Here is a 25,524-nt window from a genome sequence, read left to right as displayed (position 1 = left end):
TACAAAACCCAAAAACAAACTGTTAACTTCAACTTATTTTCTATCAAAATTGTTGATTTCTTACAATATCTATCCATAGAAATAAATGTTCATGAAATATCATTCTGCAAACCACTGTAACAATTTCCTCTGGAAATGCTTCCTTGATTATGTATTTTGATTCATATAAGAAAACTAAGTACCGTGCCATCCAAAAGAAAGTGAATATGTTGAAACTAAGATATACTTAGTCAATAATTTTACAATAGTAAATATCAAACTGAACTCTTGATAAACTATCATATAGTCAAAATTAATTGTATAAACGCGAAGTGATATAACAACACACTATACTATGTTTTATGACAATCTGTTTTACATTGCAACGACACAGATAGGTCTCATGGTGACGATGGGGTAGGAAAGGCTTAGGAGTGGCGAGGAAATGGTTGTGGCCTTAATTAAGGTAAAGTTCCAGCATTTGTCTGGTGTGAAGATGGGAAACGACGCAAAACCATCTTCAGGGCTGCCGACAATGGTGCTCGAACCCACAATCTCCCGAATGTATGCTCACAGATGCGCGTCAACTCCCCGGCACTATGCTATGTAATTCATACCATAAACTGCACCATAAGTAATTAGATTACATGTTAGTTTGTCTAACATTAAAGTAGATGTCCACACAGAGTAACATATGATACATTTCTTCGTTAGAAAATAAATAGTACAAGTAGCATCTATGTAGCACAGAATATATATTTGGGAAAAGTGTTATCAAACAACATAATACATTACCAGGTTTGATTTTCTCACAAGAACGTAGACCAAATTTTTATTGTATCCAAATATGAGTTACCTCCTGCCTAAATTAAATATTATAGTTGCAAAAACATGGCTACTTTAAAAAAATATTCTCGTGTTAATATAAACAGTGATTAAGTAGAATAATAATAATAATAATAATAATAATAATAAGAAGAAGCCAGAACTGAAGTAATGGTATAGTAATTGAAAGTTAATTTGAAGAAGACAAGTATATTGAATATTCCATGTTTGTATATTGTCTGCAAAATTAATTTTCTGCAGGATATATTGGTGATAAACTCTGAAAAGAAAATATAAATAGATGAGAAATTGTGTTTCGGAAAAATATTGAGTGTGAGATGATTTTCTTAGGTCAATGAAGAGAGTCCCTGATTTAACCCGTAATTCGTCAAACACTTTAAGGAAATGCGTCGATTCCGTCACTTGGCAGAGGAAGAGGAGAGGAGTCAGTCAAAACAGAATGAACAAGAGAGCAGTACAAGTTTGACACAAATGAAAGCAGGTGATGTCAGGCTCATTTTGGGCTCTAGAGGTTACCAAACACTTATAAAAATTGTTGACCTCATTGGGGGTTATACATAGCTGAAGTAATCAACAGAGGCCAGAACAGTATAAGACAATGGATCGATCGGCAATCTATAAACTGATGATGAAATCCCAGTAATAAGATTAAAATAGCCGGATGGCCTTAGTTGTTCACCTAACCTTCCATCTACAGGAAAGTTCGTATGAAGATTTAAATCAGCTGGCACGGACTGTACGACAATGTGCTGAACTGTTGCCATGGTGATTAGTTCGCAGGCAATGAACACACTAGGACTGGCGCCAGAGTCAGCGAGCCCTTTACGAGCAGAGCTAACGGGATGGCGACAAGAGCTGACACTTAATACACGCTCCACAATATACAGCACCGAAACAGTGACATTTGAAGATGGGGCGCTGCAGTCTAGGCTGAGTGGTGATCCACGACTACCCTAGAATAAAATGGCAAATGCTTTCAAAACATATCACCCGAGCTTGTTTCAAACCACGTACCCTAATAACAAACAGTATTACGATACTTTAAATAGTAGTAATTTCACAACACCTTAATGAAAATATTCATTCTGTTAAGATTTGCCAAGTTCTATGGCTAATACACGACACATTCTTGAAAATATATAATGTATCTAAACTATATAAAACTGTGGAGAGTTTAAATATTCACATTGGTAATTGATAATTTCTAATACATATGCACTGTTTATGGCTATCAAAAGTGACAGGCGAGTTTCCAGCAATGAAATATCGTCGTTGCCGGGACAAAACCTCCTATGTGATTATATTTTAGGAGATATACTGACCCGCAGCACATACGTTATGAAGTGCGAGGATGCCTTGACAATATTCACACAATATTGCACTTAGATGACAGAACCTTAACCGGCCAAAGTACTAAGCAAAAATATTTCAAATAGAAGTTTTTGTCTCGGCAGCGACGATGTATCGATGGCTTACTTCTAAGACCTCGTATCTCCCAATGCACTTCCTATCCATTTTCTTCCCTAAGACGGTCACGTATCTCAGCCACAAATGGATGTTCAAACCATAAGAAGATTTTTCGTAGTGTTCATTTTCCTATGCTAGTGTGTAAAGGAAAATTAACCTTAAATACTTTGAACTGCAGGAGTGCTAAAATTCACCTGCAATACGGTATGGTAAAGTCCATTTTCCTTGACCTGGTATTGTAGGGAAATAAACACTACGAAAATTGTTCTGATGGATTGCATATACATATGTGGCTAGGAGGCGTGTCCAGTCTTAAGGAATAAAATAGGTACGAAGAGCACTGTCACATACGAGGTTTTAGTAGTACGCCAACGATATGCAACATAATAAAGATTCACCTGATATTCCAAAAAAAATTTAAGAACCATTTTGTCGAATATATTTACATACTCCAAGTCCCATATGTATGAAAGTATATTAAGATTACGAATGGCGCGACCATTTACTATCACATGTACAAAATCATAGTCGAGGACCGCCTTCAGTTATACGCACCCGTTTGACGTAAGCTTGTAACCTCGAATTTAATAATCATATTGGCTACATTAAAATAGCATTATAGGTGGTTTTTACCTAATTAGAAATTGGTGTTGTTGTTAGAGCCATCAGTCCATAGACTGATTTGATGCAGCCCTCCATGCCACCCTATCCTGTGGTAACCTTTTCATTTCTACCTAACTATTGCATCCTACATCTGCTCTTATCTGCTTTTCATATTCATACCTCGTCCTACCCCTGCCGTTCTTAACGCCTACACTTCCTTCTGGAACCAACTGAACAAGTCCTGGGTGTCTTAAGATGTGTCCTATCATTCTATCTCCTCTTCTCGTCAAATTTGGCCAAATCGATCTCCTCTTACCAACTCGATTCAGTTTCTCTTCATTCGTGATTCGATCTATCCATCTGACCATGTAACACCGCATTTCAAAAGCTTCTATTTTCTTTCTTTCTGAGCTGGTTATCGTCCATGTCTCACAACCATACAATGCCAAGCTCCAGATGAAAGTCTTCTCGAACATCTTTCTAATTTCTACATCAATGTTTGAAGTGAGCAAATTTCTTTTCTTAAGAAAGCTCTTCTTTGCTTGTGCTAGTCTGTATTTTATGTCCTCCTTAGTTCTGCCATCGTTAGTTGTAAGTAACAATATTCATCTACTTCCTTTAAGACTTCATTTGTTAATCTAATATTTCCTGCATCACCTGCCTTCGATGACTGCACTCCGTTACTTTTGTTTTGGAGACCCATACCACTCAGCAACATCTCGAGATCTTCTGCAGTCGCAGTTAAAATAAATAATAGGTAAATCTCAAGGTTTTGACTTCCTCTCCTCGGATTGTGATTCCCTTTCCAAATTTCTCTTTGATTTCCTATACTGCCTGTTCTATGTAAACACTGAGAAAAAAGGAGCAACAGTCTGCAGCAATGCCACACTTCTTTCTGTATTCAAAGCTCTCGATTTTTATCAGTACAGGCTGATTTCTATACAGATTGTAGATAATTCTTCGTTCTCGGTATCTGATCTCAATCACCTTAAGAATCTTAAATAGCTTGGTCCAACCAATATTATCGAATGCTTTTTCTAGATCTAGGAACGCCATGTACATGGGCATGCCTTTCTTAATTCGATCCTGTAAGACCAGACTTAAAGTCACGATTGCTTCACGTGTTCGTACATTTCTTCTGAAGTAAAATTGATCTTCTCCCAACTCATCTTCAACTTGTTTTTCCATTCTTCTGTAAATAATACGTGTTAACATTTGGCAGGGATGCGATACTAAAGTAATGGTGCGGTAGTTCTCACACTTGTCAGCACCGGCTTTCTTGGGAATAGGTATAACAACATTCTGCCGAAAATCGGATGGCACTTCTCCTGTCTCATACACCTTACACACTAAATAGAATGACTTCACCATGCCGGTTTTTCCTAAGGCAGTAAGTAATTCAGAGGCAATGTTATCAATTGCAGGTGCCTCGTTCCTATTTAGGTCTTTCAGAGCTCTGTCATACTCTGACCTCAAAATTGGGTCTCCCATTTCATCATCAACAGCCTCTTGTTCCAGTACCATGTCATCTACATCTTTACCTTGATACAACCGCTGGATATGTTCCTGCAATCTTTCTGCTTTCTCTTCTTTCCCTAGAAGTAGCTTCCCATCTGAGCTCTTAATATGCATACACCTAGATTTCCTTGATTTTCCTGTATGCAGCATCTACCTTTCCTAGGACCATACAACCTTCGACATTCTTGCACTTCTCCTTCAGCCATTCTTCCTTAGCAACCTTGCACTTTCTATCCACTTCATTCTTTAATAGCCTGTACTCATTTATGCCTTCTTCATTTCTAGCATTCTTGTACTTTCGTCGTTCACCAATCGGGTCTTGTATCGCCTGAATTATCCACTGATTCTTAAATGCTTTCTTCTTTCCTAACATTTCTTCAGCAGCTCTACTGACTTTATTTTTCATGACTATCCACTCGTCCTCTATTGTGTTTCCTTTAGTCTTTTCATTTAGACCTTGTACAGCATTTACCTTGAAACAATCCTTCACACTCCTTTCTTTCAACTTGTCTAGATCCCATTTCCTTGCATTCCTTCCTTTCTTCAATTTCTTCAACTTCAGGTGCCACTTCATGACCAACAAGTTGTGGTCAGAGTCCACGTCTGCTCCTGGGAATGTTTTGCAATCCATCACCTGGTTTCTGAATCTCTGGCTAATTATAATGAATTCTATTTGATACCTTCCAGTGTCTCCAGGTCTCGTCTACGTATACAGGCGTCGTTTGGGGTGTTTGATCGAAGTACTAACAAGGACTATATTATGATCAGTGCAGAATTCAACCAGCCGACTTCTTCTTTCATTCCTTTGTCACAATACGAATTTTCTACTCTATTACCTCCTTTTCCTTGACATATCACTCCCATCACAATTAAATACTCGTCACCTTTTATATATTGTATTAAATCTTCTTCTAACTCTTCGTATTATCTTTTGATTTCCTCATCATCCGCTGAACTAGTAGGCACATAGACCTGTACTATTGTGGTGGGCATTAGTTTGGTGTCCATCTTGACGACAATAATTCTTATACTATGCTGGTCGTAGTAGCTTGCCCGGTGCCCTATTTTCTTATCTTTATTAAACCAACTCCTGCATATCCCCTGTCTGATTTTGTGTAGATAATTCTGTAGTCACCTGACCAAAAAACCTGTTCTTCCTGCCAACGTACTTCACATATACCAACTAAACCTAACTTTTATCCATCTCCCTTTTCAGATTCTCTGATCTACCACAACGGTTCAAACTTCTAACATTCCACGCTCCGACTCACAGAATGTCCGTATTCATCTTCCTGATGATCGCCTCCTCTCATGTAGTCCCCACCCGGAGATCCGAATGGGGGACTAGTTTACCTCCGAAATATTTTACCCGAGAGGAAGCCATCATCAGTACATCATTCATACAGAGATATGTGCATGTCCTCGAGAGTTAATTACGCCTGTAGATTCCCGTTGATTTCAGCCGTGTAGCAGTATCAATACAGCTAAGCCATGTTGATTTTTATTACAAGGCTATATCAGTCAATCGTCTAGACTGCTGCCCTTGCTATTTCCGAAAGGCTGCTACTCCCCTTTCGATGAACCATTCGTTAGTCTGGTCTCTCATCAGATACCCATCCGATATGGTTACACATGTGGCTTGGGTATCTGCTTCATTGGGATGCGCAAGCCTCCCCACCGCGGCAAGGTAACATGGTTCGCATTAATTAGAAATTTATAACAAGAATACATTTGTTGATACGTGATTTCCTCCGACTGGTATGTGCAGTAAATCAATATATGTCGTGTATTAAACGCTGCTCCTGTACATAATTCGTGTAACACTTTAAGAAAAAAGCAGAAATGTTGTTGGCTTAACTCTAAAACCTCGTATGTGACAATGCACATCCTACCCATTATATTCCTTTAGACTGGACACGTCTCCTAGCCACATGTGTATATGTAATCCATCAGAACAATTTTCGTAATGTTCACTTTCCAAAGATAGCGTATAAAGGAAAATGGACCTTGCCATACCGTATTTTAGGGATGTTATTTTCATGGCAAATTTAAGCACTCCTACAGTTTAAAGTATTTAAGGTTAATTTTCCTTTACACACTATCATAGGAAAATGAACGCTACGAAAATTGTTCTTATGGACTGTACATCCATATGTGGTTGGGAGGCGTGACTATCTTAAGGAAGAAAATGAATATGAACTGCATTCGGAGATACGAGGTCTTAGAAGTAAGCCATCAATATGTTGTAACTTAGTGTTCTTCACATTTTTCGCGCAATTCAGTGTCAAATAACAAAAATTTGTTCATAAATAACAAACATGATTACACCAATTAAAATGTTTACTCTCAGGAAATTTAATGTTCACCACTTTCAAGAATTTAATTTATTGTTGTGATGATATGACATATTTAGGGAAACGTAACCACAATTCTATTGATGTGGCAACGAACTATGGCCGTACTAAATGCCGAAAAGGGTAGTCCATTATGTTTCAACAGTGGTCTAAAACTTGTCTGTCTTTTAGCGTCAAGAGATACATCCGTTCGAATCCTGCCGTCGACCACTCTTCTAATTGTTTTTGTGTAGTTTCTTCATCTCAAACTCAGAAAATTGTTGAGTTCTCTCATACCCCAAACCGTTCTTTGACTTCTCCCAGTCTGAGCATTTACAAACATAGAAATAGTCAACTTTGCCAGTTTGTTCAAAGCATATTTTCGTCTAACCCAAGAAACACTGAGAGGCATAATTGCAAGGAATATCTTTGCTTACACTTACAACTCTGATATACATCGAGGACACGTATATACGTATATATAAAAGTAGTGCTTCGAAGTATGATGCACTATTTTGTGCGAATGATAACATGTCGACAATCATTCGATATAGTGCTCACCATCGGTTTTGTACTTAAAAGAATTTGAGTCTCCACAATGGTCCTTACTTTACTACATTTTTGTGAATATGAATTATATAAAATGCTACAGCGATAGGAAAATATTCTGTATTTGTGGTGGTGGTGATGGTGGCAGGGTGGCGAGGGGTCGTGCCGAAGAAGTAAAGTGTGCTTGGTTCATCCAGGAGGACAGATGATCAATACCTCGTCAGCAAATTAAAAAATTAGAAAGGAGACTTCAGTCATCCCACGTGAGAAACGAGTATTAGGTTAAATCCTGGGAACGAAGGTGGCCGGGCGTAAAGAAAAGTTCTCTATTCCATTCATTTCCAAGGTTACGTTAAGTGCTTTCCTCTCCCTTCCATTCATCTTGGAGAATTTCATGATCTGTATGGGAATGGCTTTTCTTTAATTTTTGTATTATTTGAACGTTTACAAAAATTTATTTCCAACAAAAAGATTTTTGTGGTATTTCACTTGTGAAATTTTTTTGAATCGTTGACTTATTTCCATTTTAGTGAAAAAAATAAAACTATCTACTCATATTTCTGATGAATTCGCAGACATAATTAAATCTAGAAGTCCATATTAGAGCTGTAATTCAACATCATTCCTTAATATCATCAATAACCTCAGTCGGAATGATGCTTAGTTCTCTAGGAATAAATGCTGCTACTGATTAGGTGAGTATTTGTCTCCTTTCTGAAATGATAACAACAGCGGATTAGCGAGCATGAGACCGCTTTACAAATGAAATGGGTAAAATTACGTGAATATAATTTTTGGTGCCCAAATGGCTGAAGTGATCAAAGCAAACGAACGCAGTTTCATATTTAAAAATAAATAAAGAAAAATTGTCTATTATAATATGTTTCGTATAAGAATATTTTAGCCGGCCCCGTGGTTTAGGGGTAGCGTGTCTGCCACTTACCCGGAGGCCCTGGGTTCGATTACCGGCCAGGTCAGGGATTTTTACCTGTACCTGAGGGCTGGTTCGAGGTCCACTCAGCCTACGTGATTAGAATTGAGGAGCTATCTGACGGTGAGATAACGGCCCCGGTCTAGAAAGCCAAGAATTACGGCCGAGAGGATTCGTCGTGCTGACCACACGACACCTCGTAATCTGCAGGCCTTCGGACTGAGCAGCGGTCGCTTGGTAGGCCAAGGCCCTTCAAGGGCTGTAGTGCCATGGGGTTTGGTTTGGTTTAGTTTATAAGAATATTTATTTTTGACTCTGCTCCAGTGTATAAGAAATTCTTCATTTAGTAACAACTTTCTTTTGTTTACTCTTCTTTTTAATTACCGAGGTACACGCGAGCATGCACGTTACATAAGAACTGAAGCAGTATTGAATACGTAAAATGTATCACAATTTTAATTTTGAATGAAAATCCTCTATTACTTTTCGTCCCGGCACTGTTTGAAAAATAGGTTTGAATTACCGAGAGGGTGAAAAAATTTAGCCTTTTATAGCAAACTGTTAATTTTTTGTTACATAAAAGTAAGAGGGTTGCTGAATCATTTGGATGTAAGAATATTTCAAATTTTATGACAACTGACAATGGGATAAATACATCGAATTAAGTATCCATACTCTTAATATTTGACTAATAATTATTGTGATTTAATGTTGTTATTAGTATCACTATCTGCCCAGCCGAGGTGGTAAAGGCGTGCTAAGGTCATCCGGAAGAATTTGGTGTTGACTCCGCGTCAAGGTCGACAAATGTAGAAAAAAATATTTCCATATCCGGAGAGGCACATCGTCCTGAGATTCACTCAGCCTCCGCCAGGAATGGGTACCAGGACATACTTTTGATGTCAAAGTGGCCGGGCATACAACTAAACACTCAATTCGGCTGAAGTACCGAGGTTGCGAGATTACGGTTAGTGGAAGCATTTACTTTCAACTCCTCTATGGGCCTTCATTGTGGAAAATATACTTCTTCAGCTCTCATGGAATTTCATGAAATGTTATTAAAGAAATGGTCACAGTAGAAGGAACTCGCAATGTCCGTCATTTGTTATGTAAAATACTTTGAAGACATTCACCCAAAATATATTCATTTATAAGTTATCTAATCCAAATGACTCCTTTGTTGCTACATTTGAACGCTCCTCAGAGAAGGAATAGGGATCGTAATTGCATATTTACATTTAATTACTTTCAATAATCATAGATTTTAATTCGTTTAAGCAGCTACAAACATAAATATTAAAGAATGAATACCGTATAAATACTGCAGATGAGGTGATGCAAAGATAATTTCATATGAGACGGAGTTATGTCTTATACCGCGAACCACTCGGGGGAAAGCATGTATGGTACAAGCTTGAAAGTGAAAACTGTGTGCTTACGCCATTTGCCGCATGAACTCTGTGGCGCTGGTTACAGCGTTAAGAGCGCATGCGTGACTAGATCAGACACTTGTCTTGAGTCAGCATCCTAAGAAACCATTACGTGAAGATGATGGTGCGCTAAAGGATGTGCGCGCAGACACCTCCTCAGGTGGCTGGTAGGTTTCTGCAGTTGCCTGCGTCTATTCATTCACACTTGTATTAATTGACTTGAGGTAACTTCTCCAATCTACAGTATATCAATCTATGTAAGACTTCGATTTCGGAGATAGTCATTCCGTCAGCAAAATAGTATTCCTAGTGTCTATTTATATTCCTTTCTGCTATTCGTCTATATTGTAACGTCTGATATTAAATAGGATGAACTTCCTTTAGTTTTGACTTCCACTATGCATAAGGTGTGTTTTTAATTAGAAGTAATCACACTGTAAACAGTAGTCTTCGGTATCTTCCAACGATATACATTGTATTCTTTCACTCAGCGCAGGGAAGTCTGACGTTTAGATCAAACTACCAACTTCTAAAGTTGGAATCAGAGATATTATGAGTATTTTTCTGAGTGAAGAAAAACATAGACGAAAACGATTCGAAGTAATATATTCCTATTTCTCATCTTTTATTGAGTTATATTGCCCTGTTCCTTCAAAATAGAACATTTTTCTTAGAAAATATTAATGGCTTAAATTTCATAAATTCTTGATCTAAAATTGTACCAAAACTAAATTATCTAACCAAACTCTCCTCACAGGTAGTTTCTAACAAATATATCCGTGCATTGCAGCTGATGTGATTTGTAAATATTGACTTACAAGATATTACCAATAACTAATATAAACATAAATTTGCCTTTGCTCACGGTCATTTGATGACTTTTGGATCTAGAAAACGAGAAAATACGTTTAAGTGATTAGTACTGAAGACCAAATCTTATTTTCATTTCTCTTCCCGGAAGTAGAGAATAAGTTAGGAAAAAATTTCAAACCTTGTACCCACTTCCCTTTATTCAAATTTATCACTAAATGCTACAATACAGTGAGTGTGTGTGTGTGTGAGATTAACACGCAGTAGACATAATATTAGTACTGTTATTTAATTACAGGACTTTAATATGTATTTATGTCAAAAAATTCAAAAGTAACTGAAGATACGGTTTCAAGAGGTTTAATCGTTCAGGTTCATATTCCAAAATATAACAATTCAAAGATAATCTGTACAAATAACTCAAAATATTTGTCAAACACTGAGCGCAACCAGTCTATGTGGAATATTAAGATTCAGTAACTGCAATATGCAGTAAAATGAAGGGTAGTCTATAACCTAGGAGTAACTAGAAAATAAATTTTAAAAGAACACATTTTTTAAAAAATATGAATGCACGTCAAAGAATAAAAATTATCTATACTCACGTACGATTTCAGAATTCTTACACATTTTATAATTTAAAAAGCAATTCAGGTAGTGTATCAGAGCGGCCTTCATTTAAAATGATACTTTGTACTAATACCAGAACTTGTTACAAACTTAGACCATTTTCCTCACTTTCAGTAGGTCTAAGATAACGATTGTCATCCCTCTAAAGATATATTTAGAAGGTTTAAAGTAAGATTTTTGCCCATCACGAAAAGGAAGAGGGACATCCCTAATAGTTTAATGAAAATGATGTACCTGCATAGTTTATTAAGTATTAATAAATAAGAACTAAGTATATAATAAATATATGAATATACAAAAAAATGTAATTTTAAAAGTAATAAATTTATTATATTTTCATATTCTTATCATCAATAAAGAGATAACCATTTAGCAGACAGTTGATATAAGATAATAATTATTATTTAAATAGAATAATATGATTGGCTTGACGTCCCATTACTTACAGTTTTATGGTTTTCTGCGACGGCGAAATGCCGGAATTGTGTTCCACTGCAGTTAATTTACGTACCAGTAAATCTACTGACATGAGTATGACGTGCACCTTCAAATACTACCGGACTGAGCCATGCTGGATTTAGAGGACAGTTTTCTACTGCCTGAGCTACTATTGCTAATATTACTACGATTATTATTATTATCATTATTATTATTATTATTAAAATAATATCATATGTTATTGCCTACATCTCCAGGTGTCATGAATTAATTTATTTCAAGTTAAAACGATGATTTTCGTGTTTAGTAAGTAAGTAAGTAAATAAGTAATTCGTCTTTATTCGTGGCGAAGTTAGGGCTCAAGGCCCTCTTGTTCTCAAATATCTAGAAATGCACATCATTTTGCCGTACTGTGTTGACTAATATTAAGTTGCTGACAGTTATTATATGTCGTCCTTCATTTAATGGACGTGCAAATTAAACCCAGCGTTACAAATATTTTTCAAACTTATTTTTTCACTTCGTACCAAATAACTATTACTGTTATTATTTTGGTAGAAATAATGCTGGAAATGGCAATATTTCCCTAAATGTGTAATTGTTTATATTCCATAAGCGAACTAAATTTATTGAACGTATTATTTGAATCTTGAATTTCTCCATGTTTCTGTCTTACAGTCCCATTCAACGTACAGCTGTAGGGAGTTTATCCCGGTAATTTAATATTTTCTGTGTATTTCCAATCAAATATGTCACGACCATTCACCACTATCATAGTATACATATAAACCGACTATATTTGGAAGGAGCTATGTGCATTTGGCAGAGTTTAGAAGAAAATAAAAAATATCTGCGCATTAAATATCTGTTTATTGCTATTTTGTGGTGTAGAATTGAAGATAATGGACAATATCACTTCAAGCATTAACAAACTCTAAATTCTTGAATTTTTGAACAGAGAATAATAAAGTGGCTGCACGTAATTCCTTTTAATTTTAATGTAATGACTGTAAACAAACAGTTGTTTGAAACGTGGTTATATTTTATTGTGAAACTAATGTAAATCTTTGTTGCACGTTTTAATACCGAAATTAATGATTTTCAATGTCTTTTTTAATTTCTCCTTGTGAGTATCATTTTCTGTAGGCTATATAGATATATAGGCTATATAGGGATATAGGGATATAGACGCTCAGTTTCTTAATTAACATTATACCTTTATTAATGGTTCTCTATTTCGTAGCATTGTTTTTCATATTCCAGAACAGTCAGGCACTACTGGTTGGCTACGTGTTTTCATCAACGGAAAAATGTGACGCAAATGGTGACCTGTAAAGAAAACTACTTTGATACTGACAACGTGTTTCTTCTAAAACATAAAATATTTAAAAGATTCAGCTTTCAAGAATTGCTTTGACCTCTTGGAACAGTAGAAGAATTGATTTCATCAAACTGGGAGTGTTTCTTATACACAGGTACCCAATATCTATGAAAGTCGGATATGAGGGTGTTCCCAAAATGTGGGAACTAATAGGAACATAGATAATATACACTGTAACACAATAAAACTTTCCTAGGAACATTCCTCCTACGGCCGATCGTTTACGAGTTTCAGACATTGCAACGTGGTAGAGGGATTACTAGCATTTTCCTTTTTTGCTAGTTGCTTAACGTCGCACTGACACAGATAGGTCTTATGGCGACGATGGAAAGGAAATGGTTGGGAGTGGGAAGGAAGCGGCCGTGGCCTTAGTTAAGGTATAGTCCCAGCATTTGCCTGGTGTGAAAATGGGAAACCACGGAAACCTTCTTCAGGGCTGCCGACAGTGGGGTACGAACCTACTATCTCCCGAATACTGGATACTGGCCGCACTTAAGCGACTGCAGCTATCGAGCTCGGTGGATTAGTAGAAATAGCCGTATCTGACACATACCACTTCGAGTACCTGTAACCATGTTTATGAACAAGAAGTGCTCAAAATATTTCACATGATTGACGGCTCTCAGGAGACTTGTGTGTGAATGACTTGCGCTTATTGAAAACGATTGCCAACATTATAACGATCTATGAAACCTTAATTTCATTTAACCTAAGTGTACTGAATGTCGGTACCTATAGTCTATAATCTCCACGTGTTGGTGTTAAAGAGAGAAAACCACTGTACCTCAGAATAGATTTCAAGTGCTTCTCCCCATAATATAGAGTACCGCCAGAATCATCAACACGATCCTTGCCGTCGACCTCCACTCATCACAGCAGTATGGGACACAAATATTTTGTACCGAACACCGTACGTTATACCCCGAATGAAATTACAGACACAAATAACTTAAAGCTTTTCAAAAGAAAGTGATGAATACCGCAGCTTCATTGAGCTTAAATAAATTACGACACATACTCGGATGTAGGTTATTAAACAAATATTTTAGAAATGTTAGTTTCAGTAATATTACAGCTTAAATTTGTTTAGATTTAGTTTCAATTATGTTAATTACTGTTCATCTATATAATATCAGCATTAGCTTTCGGTTAAAAATTTTATATTAAGTGAATTACTCTCATGTATATGCTCATTTTAAATTAACTTAAATTTTAAATAGTTGCAGTTCTATAATTATATGGTTTGCATAATAGTACACACCATATCGTGAGATTCTCCGTGTACATAAATAAATTGCATAAATAAATAAAAGTAGTTAGTTTCATTCTCCACAGACATGGTAATATTTCGCACTTCTATCCCTGACTCTTCTTTCTATTCATCACCAATTAATGCAGCTACTCTTAAAACAGTGATGCCAGACAGGAACTTAAATTGACCCAAGAGAACAGCTAGTTCATTATCATTATCAACCGATTCATATATGTTTGATAAATATATGACTTTATAAAAGTGTGTCTCATTATGACATGATGAATAATTCGAGTCAGTTTTACTTCACAAATATTACGATCCCGTTATTCCAACGAAAGTATCATAAAAACTCATCACCACAAAATGTACAATGTATCGATGAATACCGTGCGTTAAAATAAAAACAAACAAAGAAATAAAGCCGTACAGAATATTATTAGTTGATACTTTAATTAAGTACATTAAAACTGCGAGTTAAGTGGAGACTCCATCTAAAATTTCAACGTTTCTTCTACTTGCTCAATTTTAACCAAATTTTGCATCGCTTTTTCATGCAAACATGTACCAATACCCTTGTTTTAAGAGATATCATTTCATTTGTTCTACAATTTTGAATTTTAATATGATTTTCATGCTATATTTGAAATCAACTTTTGGTATTCAGACTTCAATTTTCACTTTCCACGCCTTTAAGGTGCATTGATAAGACGTAGTGCAACAGTTCTATGTATTCATTTTATGAGAAATTTATTCACTTAAATCCTCTAGCACCATACGTTTTACCTTCTTGCTATTGTAGGGCTTTTTCTTGTAATTTATAGTCAATTGTAGACACCAATTCGCTCACTATTTACACTAACAGACTTAAGATTATTTACTATTTACACAATGTGACCATGTGGTTTACCTATTCTCAGGCAGGTAATTCTTTTGCGTTCGATACTACAATAATTACAGGCATTTTTTCCGTGTTTATTTCTAAATATTCGCAACTATGATCAATGTAACAATAACAGCAGGTACTGGCATTTATATAAGCATAATATAATTGATGAGAATGGAAAAATGGTGCTAATTTTCATGAATTTCTCTCTCAACAAAACGTTTCTTTCCGCGACTAGTGAAGTTTTTCTCTCTTTAGGAATCGCTACATGTCTACGAAATGAAAGGAGCAAATATTGGAATATAAAAATTCTGAATATGGTGAGTATTGATGGCGGTATAAACCAAAAACTCTCTCTGGCAGATGTCAATGGGCCACGCCCACTCGTTCTGTCGTATTTCACATATTTGTAATTCTGATATAGCCAAATCATTTTGGGATCTAAGAATAAGCACTAAGAAGATTTCAAATAGCCATTGAATGCTTTCCGAAAAAACATACGTTTTGGATTGGAGTCTCCCCTTAATAGTGCATTGTAAATTGCTCAAAGCAACGTGAACTTCGTGATGAGTTCGGTTTATTCAATTTTACAGTTTTATTTAATTTCTTAAATTACTGGTACGTATCCTATTTCGTGTCATATTTACTATATCTCTCACGGCAAACTATTACTATGACTTACAGTCGTATTTATCTCCATTGTATAATTATTCTAATAAATTAAAGAATTAAGTGTATAAACAATTACGAAATAATAATTACGTACAAATTATACTGATGATAATTTCAAAGATTTGTTAAAGCATGTTCTGATGAACGTACCCGAAGTGCCAGAGGGTACGAAGTAGGTGTGAATTGCATTTAATGTGTCAAGTTCGAAATTTAACTATCAATAAATTCCTATAGGAATGTTACGTTTGGGTTTTTAAATGCACTATAAAATTTACTTCATTTCCGTTTCACGAAAATACTTAATAATCGAAAACCTTCCCTTACACTTGAACATTTACCATTTTATAAATACTTTAGTCCCTGTCTATCACATTATCCAGATTGTAAGATTAACAAAATTTAAACTGTTGATTTTTCCATTTGGTAAAGAATTGAATTTCGCATGAATCCGCTCAAAAATTGTAAATTCCAGCTATGTAACAGTTTAGAGATATCGTTTGTCGTTGAGTTTCCAAAGAAAATATCTGATGAAAGTTGAATCAGAGTTATTTCACACATTCACAAATGTATAAATTATTTTAAAATCATAATAAACAATTTTAAAATTTTTATTTTTTGAATTTTAATTAACCTTTTCGTAACATCAACAGTATTTTCGAGTAGAAATATAATTATGAGTGATATTTATGTCTTTTATTTAGATATCAATAACCATATCGCCGTTGCGCCTAGAAAAGTAGCTTAGAAATCTGACCAGAAAAGCTCTGTCATGTATGGTTCATTATTGCATGAAGTGCATTAGCGATTTTTCGTTCTAGGTGATAAACGTGCTGAGGGTCAGCATTTTTCCCTACAACATTGTAACATAGAGGTATTTTGAGGTGCAACGACGATATCATTCGTAATCATATAAATATAGAAGGCCATGAAATATTAATAAAGCTTAAGAAAATTAAGTTTATCTACAAGCATGTTTTTGTTTTTAAAGGTCTCGCTGAAATTTAGTTCCGTTTGAAACTGATTCCCTAATAAAACAAATCATTCATTCATTAAATCAGACTCTCAAAGAATCTAAGGATGTGTTCCATCATTCAATTTTGGTTTTTTTATATTCACAGATATGTTAATGTTAATATCTGCAACACTACAGACGTACCGGAACAGTTAGGAGCGTTCAAATACCTTCTAAGTGATTCATTACAAATGAATATGCTCTTCAACATTTAATATTACATTTCATGAGATACATTTTGAAAATACCATCGCCCTATCAATATTCACTAAGAATAAAACTAGCGTTATATTCATTTGGTTATATAAAATAAAAATAATTTCTGCCATAATCAATGTTATATATTATTATGTCAGAAGTTTAAACGAAATATGAACTTTATTGTTTGCCGTAAGTTGAAACCAGTAATTATTTACAAAACTTCCCTGAGTTTAAAGATGCCATAATGGACAAAGAATAAGGAAACAATGAAACTTATAATTTCGGCTTACAGTGTTAACTGTGTTGACTACATTATCCTTTTAATGTCATTAAATATGTATATTATATAGCCCTGATTAAGGAGCGATGAAATGGAATCTCGTAACGCTGCCAAAGAAATAGTTCTCTTTTGGAACGGCTAAATTATACTGCCTCCAAAAGTTTACAATGAATCGAGTAATAGTCGTTGGAGCTCCTACCATTAATCCTACCATTTTAATGTATTTCAATTCAAATTTATCCTTATAATAAGGTATGGTCGATACATAAAAACAAGCTTCCTTTCCTTATCAACTTGTATGATCTGTGGAGATTTCAAAGCGAGCTCTGGGGTCGTTTATATACTCCACGCCCTCTGATTCCTTGAAGGCTATGATGACAATTCTCCTACTTCTACCGTTAACGACACATCCAGATACCAGTTCGGCGACTCTATTAATTTTCTTTCCGAGGTAGTTCGTTATTGAGGACCTAATCTTGGTATGCCTCGGTTTCAGCATCACATCTCCATCAGAGAAAGTCCCCAAAGCATGTGGAATGTTTTCTACCACTTTTCGGCAATGCCGACAGAGGTTTCCGTTCTGCGACCTGCCAGTAATAGATCGAACAGCGTGACACATTAGTAGCTATTTTCGTTCCCTCTCGCCAATCACTGACTGATAATCCAGCATGATTTCTAGCCAAGTAATTTCGGGGTATATGTTCAAATAGGGCCACGCCTTTTCCTTGTGAGATAATTTACACCATCTCCTGAATTCACTATTTCTAAGCTCTACTCTGATATTGGGACCCGAAAGTAAGAGAGTGATTTTGTCAGAAATATATTTTGTTCCTCTAATACAATTTCTGTGAGACATTTTTTCCTCGGTTTAATGACATCTCTTGCTTCAGATATACCGTATGTGTTACTTTCCAGTGCAAGCATTTTACAAGAACCGATATGTTGTAATCTTGGTTCTCAAGATGCGCAAACAAGTCCAAGACGTTTAACATTATTTCTAGAATAAACTATGGCATGAAATACGTCAGCTGGAAGTTGTATTATTTCTCTATCTACTTTCTTCATTATCTTGTGTATAGCATAAGGAAAACCTCTAGGAATCAGTTTTGGACGAATTGTCCGGAATGGATATACAAGAGATGGTGATACTGAGGAATTTGTTGAAACTTTTGACCAGATTGCAGTAAGGGCGAAGAAGTGAGTATATCTAATTCAGAGTTAAGGTTGTTAATTAAATAGGGTCTATTAATTGCCAATTCGTTTGTGAAAAACACTCCAAGGCAATGAATTTCTTCTACATTTATATGGACTAGTATAATATGGGCGTCTGATACGTACAAAGTATCTTCCGAAAGTTCACCACTGTTTATTTTAATACAGTTAATTACGGTACTGGTAGTTAACCATCAATTTGTTAGTTTCGAATGCCTTTTCAACAGACTGTATTGCATCTCCCTTCACATAGTTCCTAAAGGTGAAGTTTTCAAACTGTGTTGGTATTAACTGAAAAAAAAATCATAAAATGAATGTATTCCTTATGGTGTGCTATCGTTTACACGTTAACGGCGTCGGTATCATTTGACCTGTATACATATATATCTGCATTGTGTCACTGACTGATAATACAGAATGATTACTAGCCTCAACGTTGAAATTTGAGCCAAAGAGTCGGACATGATTTCGCAATTTCACGTAATCATCGATAATCTGAGTTATCACTCCGATTCATTCGTGACTGCTTCAAAGTTCAAAGTTAAAAATATACTTACTTACTTTTTAATATTCAACCGAATATCATAGATATAAATTTAACATATTAATTCCGCTTATAGGAGACATCAAAGGTACAGAAGTTAAGTCAGTTTCAGATTTCATATATTTACCACCTTCCTGTGATATAATACAATAGTTGGAAAAATTTCCGTGCACTGATGCATATGGCTCACATACACGTACCTCGTACAAATGGATCCTAACTTGGTTATATTAACATTTTTATTTCACGAACAGCATCCATCGCCTTTGCGAAAGAGAATTCAACGAAGACATCCTTGGCATTCGTCTGTAACCTATCTTAGTGACCGGTTCCGAAATAATAGGTAGAATGTGTCTGAAGGCCTTCAAGCTATGGAAGCAGTTTTTCTTCGACGTTCTAGAACTGCTAAACTATTCCTTCGTTAGCTTTACGAGGTTCAGATTCTTTACTTAGAAATCATTGCTATATGATATAGTCCTTGTAGTTTAATGGTATTATAAGAGTAATGCAATCAACAATATTAACATTGTAAGACAAAATTACAAATTTCATTAACCCATTACGCTTTGTTCATTGTGGGAACTTTCAAACGAGGGAAGTTTTTGTAAATTAATAAACTGGAAACAAATTATCACAGTACCAATGTATTCATTTTATTTTCTTTCGTTCGAATTTAATTCATTCAAATGATGTACAAGATAAAAAGGAAACGTAGAAATACTTGCCAACAGAAGCTTTCCAAACTAGTAATAAAAATATCAGGGTAATATTGCTGAACTTATCCACTGATTTTCTCTGAATTTTCTTCATAATGAAGTTCGGCCCACCGACTTAAATGATTTCAGGTACTATGCGAAGTAAAATTTAAACTTGTAGCTTTAAATACTTTCCAGGATTCTATAGTAAATATCTAAGGTTTGGAAGTAAATTCATCGAAATGCATTCATAGTGAAAATAGTATGTCGGCCATTCACATACCCCAATGCGCTGCGCCCTACATCATGATACAGTATTACAATTACAAACCTGCAATGTATTTACTAACCCATTCGAGGACATAATCACTAATCACAATTCAACATCCTATTAAGAGCGTTCATTACCACTATCCCAGATACTAAAATGGCGTAAGTATTCGGAATATTTATGCTCACTGTTGTACATTATTCTAATGAAAAAGCCTATATCAACATCTTACATATAAATCATAAACAAATGACCACCTAAATAAGTCATACATATTTTTCTATTAGCAGTAAAATGACACAATTTTACAATAGTTATTAATTTACTAAACACAAATCCTAACATCTTATGACATACATAATTTTAAGATTATTCAAAATATATAAATAAAATGTCCGACACTTTCTTTTCTTATAACATGAAACTCGCTGATACACAGAGAAGATCTTTCCACTTGAATTAGATTACTGAAGAATTTCTTTGTGCATATCTCTCATTAGTATGAAGAGAAGTTCCTTTGTACAGTATATATAACATTTAACTTCATTATAAGTCTCAAAATCCCAAAATTACCTAATCTAGTTCCCTTAATAACTGCATAATATAATTCAGGATACGTGTCACCTCTGTGATTAATTTATATGAGAAGATCTCAGTAGAGATATGCATGAAGTTAGTGTGTTAATTTTATTTCACTTAAGCATTTTCTACTCTTCTGGAACGTATTATAAATATTAAAAATGATTCCCTAAATGTTGAGACAGGAGACCGAAACACAACTTTAAATACTTACAATTAACTAAATCCCTAGAATTAATTTATAAGGCTATATCCATTTCTCACAATGAATAAAATGATAATTTTCTTACACATATCTTTCATCCAATACTCTTTGTATTAACTCGATGAGTCGCCGCATTAATTCGGTGTATAGATAAATACAGTATATCGTCGCTGCCGGGGAAAAAAATATGTGATATATTTTCGCTTAGAATTTTGGCCGGTCAGGTTCTGTCATCTAAGGTGCAATACTGTGTGAAAATTGTCAGGGCATTCCCGCCCTTCATAATGTGTGTGCTGCGGTTCAGTATATCCCCAAAAATATGATCACATAGGAGGTTTTGTCCCGGCAATAACGATATTGTACCTACGTTGAACTAAGGAAGATAGTATAGTCTTATAAAGTCTTTTGAGGCGTCTAGTTTTAAAAACGGGCAATTTCAAACTATTTTCCAATAAATGATGATCTAATTGAACTAAATGATCACACACATAATTATTATAAAATATTCTATGGTATATGTCCATATTGTACCACGTTTTCTTCATAACTAGAAAGATGGACATTTCGGGTTTTGAAATTAGACGGCTTTTCTAAAATCTTTGCAAAATTATTTGGTTACGTAGAGTTGGTAATCCACACTTGTGTTCTGCATCCAGGAAGCACAGTTTTCATGAATATAGTCTCTCATCTTTCGCACCAAAAGAGCCGTGTTTGGTTTCTAAGTGATTTTGAACTAATTTTATTTAATAATAATAATAATAATAATAATAATAATAATAATAATAATAATAAACCCACATGACGCTACAGCCCTTGAAGGGCCTTGGCCTAACACGCGACCGCTGCTCAGCCCGAATGCTGCAGATTACGAAGTGTCGTACCAGCAAGACGAATCCTCTTGGGCGTTATTCATGGCTTTCTAGACCGTGGCCTCCACCTCGCCGTCATATAGCTCCTCAATTCTAATCACGTAGGCAAAGCGTACCTCGAAACCAGCCCTTAGATCCAGGTAAAAATCCCTGACCTGGCCGGGAATCGAACCCGAGGCCTCCAGGTAATAGGCAGACACGCTACCCCTACACCACGGGGCCAGTTAATAATAATAATAATAATAATAATAATAATAATAATAATAATAATAATAATAATAATAATAATAATAATATATGATTTACTCCATTCTGAGCCAACTGATGTGTTGTACGCTGTGTATGAATTAAAAGTCCACAACCTGTTTCCAGTCATTCGACCGGGTCAGGAATGGAATGCATGAAGCTCCCATCTAGCGGCTAGGATAGGAATTGTGCCGTCTGCCGAAGCCAGTTGCAGCCCTCTGGGCAATGGTTAAAGAATGATAGATGTAATGAAATGATATTGGAAAGTGTTGCCGGAATGAAATGTGATAGGAGAAAGCAGAGTACCCGGAGAAAAACCTGTCCGCCCCCGTTTTTTCCAGTACAAACCTCACATGGAGTGACCGGGATTTGAACCACGGAATCCAGTGTACGCTGTGTATAAAACATTTGCTTTCAATATAAGTCTCAAAACCCCAAAATTATCTGATATGTAGTTCCATTAATAACTGCATAATATAATTCATGATACGTGTCACCTCTCTGATCTATATATAAAAAATAACTTGTCCTGACTGACTGACTGACTGACTGACTGACTGACTGACTGACTGACTGACTGACTGACTGACTGACTGACTGACTGATTCATCATCGCCGAGCCAAAGCTACTGGACAAAAAGAAATGAAATATTGGGGATACATTCATATTAAGATGTAGGTGCTCGCTAAGAGAGGATTTTTGGATATTCCGTCGCTAAGGTGGTGAAAAGGGGGTTGAAATTTTAAAATGAGTGTATCTGTATCCCAAAACGTTTAAAGTTTACAGATGAAAAATTGGTAATTAGAATCTTTTTTAAAAAATAAGGAAGCACGTATTTTCTGTATTCGGAAAATCCCAATAGGAGGTGTGAAAAAGTGGTTGAATGCCTTTAATCAGGATACCTGTACTTATATCTCAGAAACTGAAGATATTACAGACCAGAAAATTGGTACTTTTGATCTCTTTTAAAAATAAAGAAACACGTATTTTTTGTTTTTGGAAAATCCAGGAGGGTGAAAAGGGGAGAGAATTTTTAAAATGTGTGTATCTATTTCTCAAAAATTGGAAAGTTTGCAGATGTAAAAATTGGTATTTAGAATCTTCATTACAAATAAAGAAACACGTAATTTTTGGTTTTCGGAAAATCCCAATAGGAGGGGTGAAAAGGGGTGAAAATGGGTTGAATGCCTTTAATGAGGATACTTATACCTCAGAAAATGATTATATTACAGACCTGAAAATGGTGTTTGGGATCTCCTTTAAAAATAAGGAAACATGATTTTTTGTTTTTGGAAAGTTCAATTAATGGGGGGGGGGTGAAAAGGGGGTGAATTTTTAAAATGAGTGTATCTATATCTTGAAACTTTTAAAGTTTATAGATGTAAAAATTGGTATTTAGAATCTCCAATAAAAATAAAGAAATACGTATTTTTGGTTTTCGGAAAATCCCAATAGGAAGGGTGGGAAAGGGTGAAAAAGTAATTGTTTGCCGTTAATGAGGATACTTACGTCTCAGAAACTGAAGATATTACGGACCTAACAATTGGTATTTGGGATCTCCTTTAATAATAAAGGAACACAATTTTTTTTTGTTTTCGGAAAATCCAATTAATGGGGGGTGGAAAAGGGGGTGAATTTTTAAAATGAATTTGTATTTGGAATCCCTTTAAAAATAAAGAAACCCATAATTTTGGTTTTCGGAAAATACCAATAGGAGAGGTGAAAAAGAGTGAAAAAGGTGTCGAATGCCTTAAATGAGGATACTGATATCTCAGAAACAGAAGATATTACAGACCAGAAAATTGGTATTTGGGATCTCCTTTGAAAATTAAGAAACACGTATATTTTGTTTTTGGAAAATCTAATTAATGGGGGTTAAACGGGAGTGAAGAATTGGGGTGAATATTTAGAAAGACGATACGTATAGTATATCTCAGAAACGTAAATTGTTACAGACGTAAAAATTGGTATTTGGAATCTCCTGTAATAGTAAAGAAACATAGGTGATTTGTTTTCGAAATCTCCACTTAAGGGAAACTTAAAAGAGGTGAAATTTTAAAATGAGTTTTTCCACAGTATATCTCAAAAACTTAACATGTCACCGAAGTGAAAAATAGTATTTTTTATCTCTATTGAAAGAAGAAGCATGTGTTTTTTGTTTTCTGAAAAACCACTTGGGTAGAAGGGTAAAAGTGACTGAAAATGGGGTTGAATTATTTTAATTAGGATACTGATATCTCAAAAGCTGAAGATATTACATACGTGAAATTGGGTATTTGGAATTTCCTTTAAAAATAAAGGAATACTTATTTTTTTGTTTTCGGAAATCCACCTAAATGGAGGAGGGAAATTTTTAAAATTAGTTGAATTATTTGTATGAGGATACTACTATCTCACAAATGAAAGATTTTGCAGACGTGAAAATTGGTATTTGGAATCTGCTTTAAAATTAAAGAAACACGTATTCTCGGAAAATCCAATGAAGGGGGAGAGGTAAAACATTGAAAAATTAATTGAACAAAATTGTATGAGGATACTTACATCTAATAAAAACTAAAGTTGTTACAGACGTAAAAATTGATATTTGGATCTCCTTTAAAAACAAAGAAAAGCGCGTTTTGGGGCGAAATCATTTTGGGGGCTGGGGTGAAAAGGAGTTGAATTCCTTTTATGTGGACACATATCTCAAAAACTGAAGTTGTTAGAGTCGTGATAATTGGTATTTAGAAGATCCTTTACTATTAAAGAAACAAGTGTTTTTAACGGGAAATTCACTTAAGGGGGTGAGTGTGAAAGGAAGTTAAAAAAATGAATTCTTTCTATGGGGATACTTGTATCTCAGAACTGAAGGTAACAGACGTAAACATTGGTATTTCGAATCTTTTAAACGCAAGGAAATAAGCCTTCTTTTTGGGGGGAGGGTAAATCAACTTAACGGCAGCGGGGTGAAGAAGGATTTGAGACCAATTGATTTTACTGTTCATAATGTACTTATTCTGATCATAAACTGATCATTTTTTAATCTTTCCTGGGTTCGTTTTCAAGAACCATTCTAGTTAGATTACAGTAGATTCCCCTGGCATATAAATTAAAATTTAAACACTTTTGAAATAAACGATATGAATGATATTGATCGTGCAATTGTTCACCTCTATAATAAGTTCAATAGTTCACGGAAGTATATCATACGTGCCGCCAGAAATCTCGCGCACTTGCCTACGAGCGCCGATGGTGCTGGTCACATTGTCAGCAATGACAATGGCCGCGGATGTAATTTACCGCGTTGGAGCGGTCTTGCATCTTGCTGTGGACTCCAGACCATCAATAATAATAATAATAATAATAATAATAATAATAATAATAATAATAATAATAATAATAATAATAATAATAATAATAATAATAATAATAATAATAATAATGTTCTGGATCGTAGTCAAAATGTGCGGACCGCGCTAGAAACGGGTCCTGGCCGGGTAATGACTTCGATTCCAGTCCAGCCGCGGGTTCAGTACCGCCAAGTCACCCAAGACGACACCACGCCGGATCTCCTCAAGGATTTGATCCGTACTAAAAATGCTTAGAGGAAAAGATGGCGGAGATTTAGGGGCCCAACTGACCGGATGGATTACCTGGACTTAGCCCGGGAAGTACGTAATCGATTCCTGGAAAAGAAGATTGAAG

Source organism: Anabrus simplex, chromosome 3 (genome assembly GCF_040414725.1).
Source record: "Anabrus simplex isolate iqAnaSimp1 chromosome 3, ASM4041472v1, whole genome shotgun sequence".
Classification (NCBI taxonomy): Eukaryota; Metazoa; Arthropoda; class Insecta; order Orthoptera; family Tettigoniidae; genus Anabrus; species Anabrus simplex.
Note: the sequence above shows the minus strand (reverse complement) of the source record.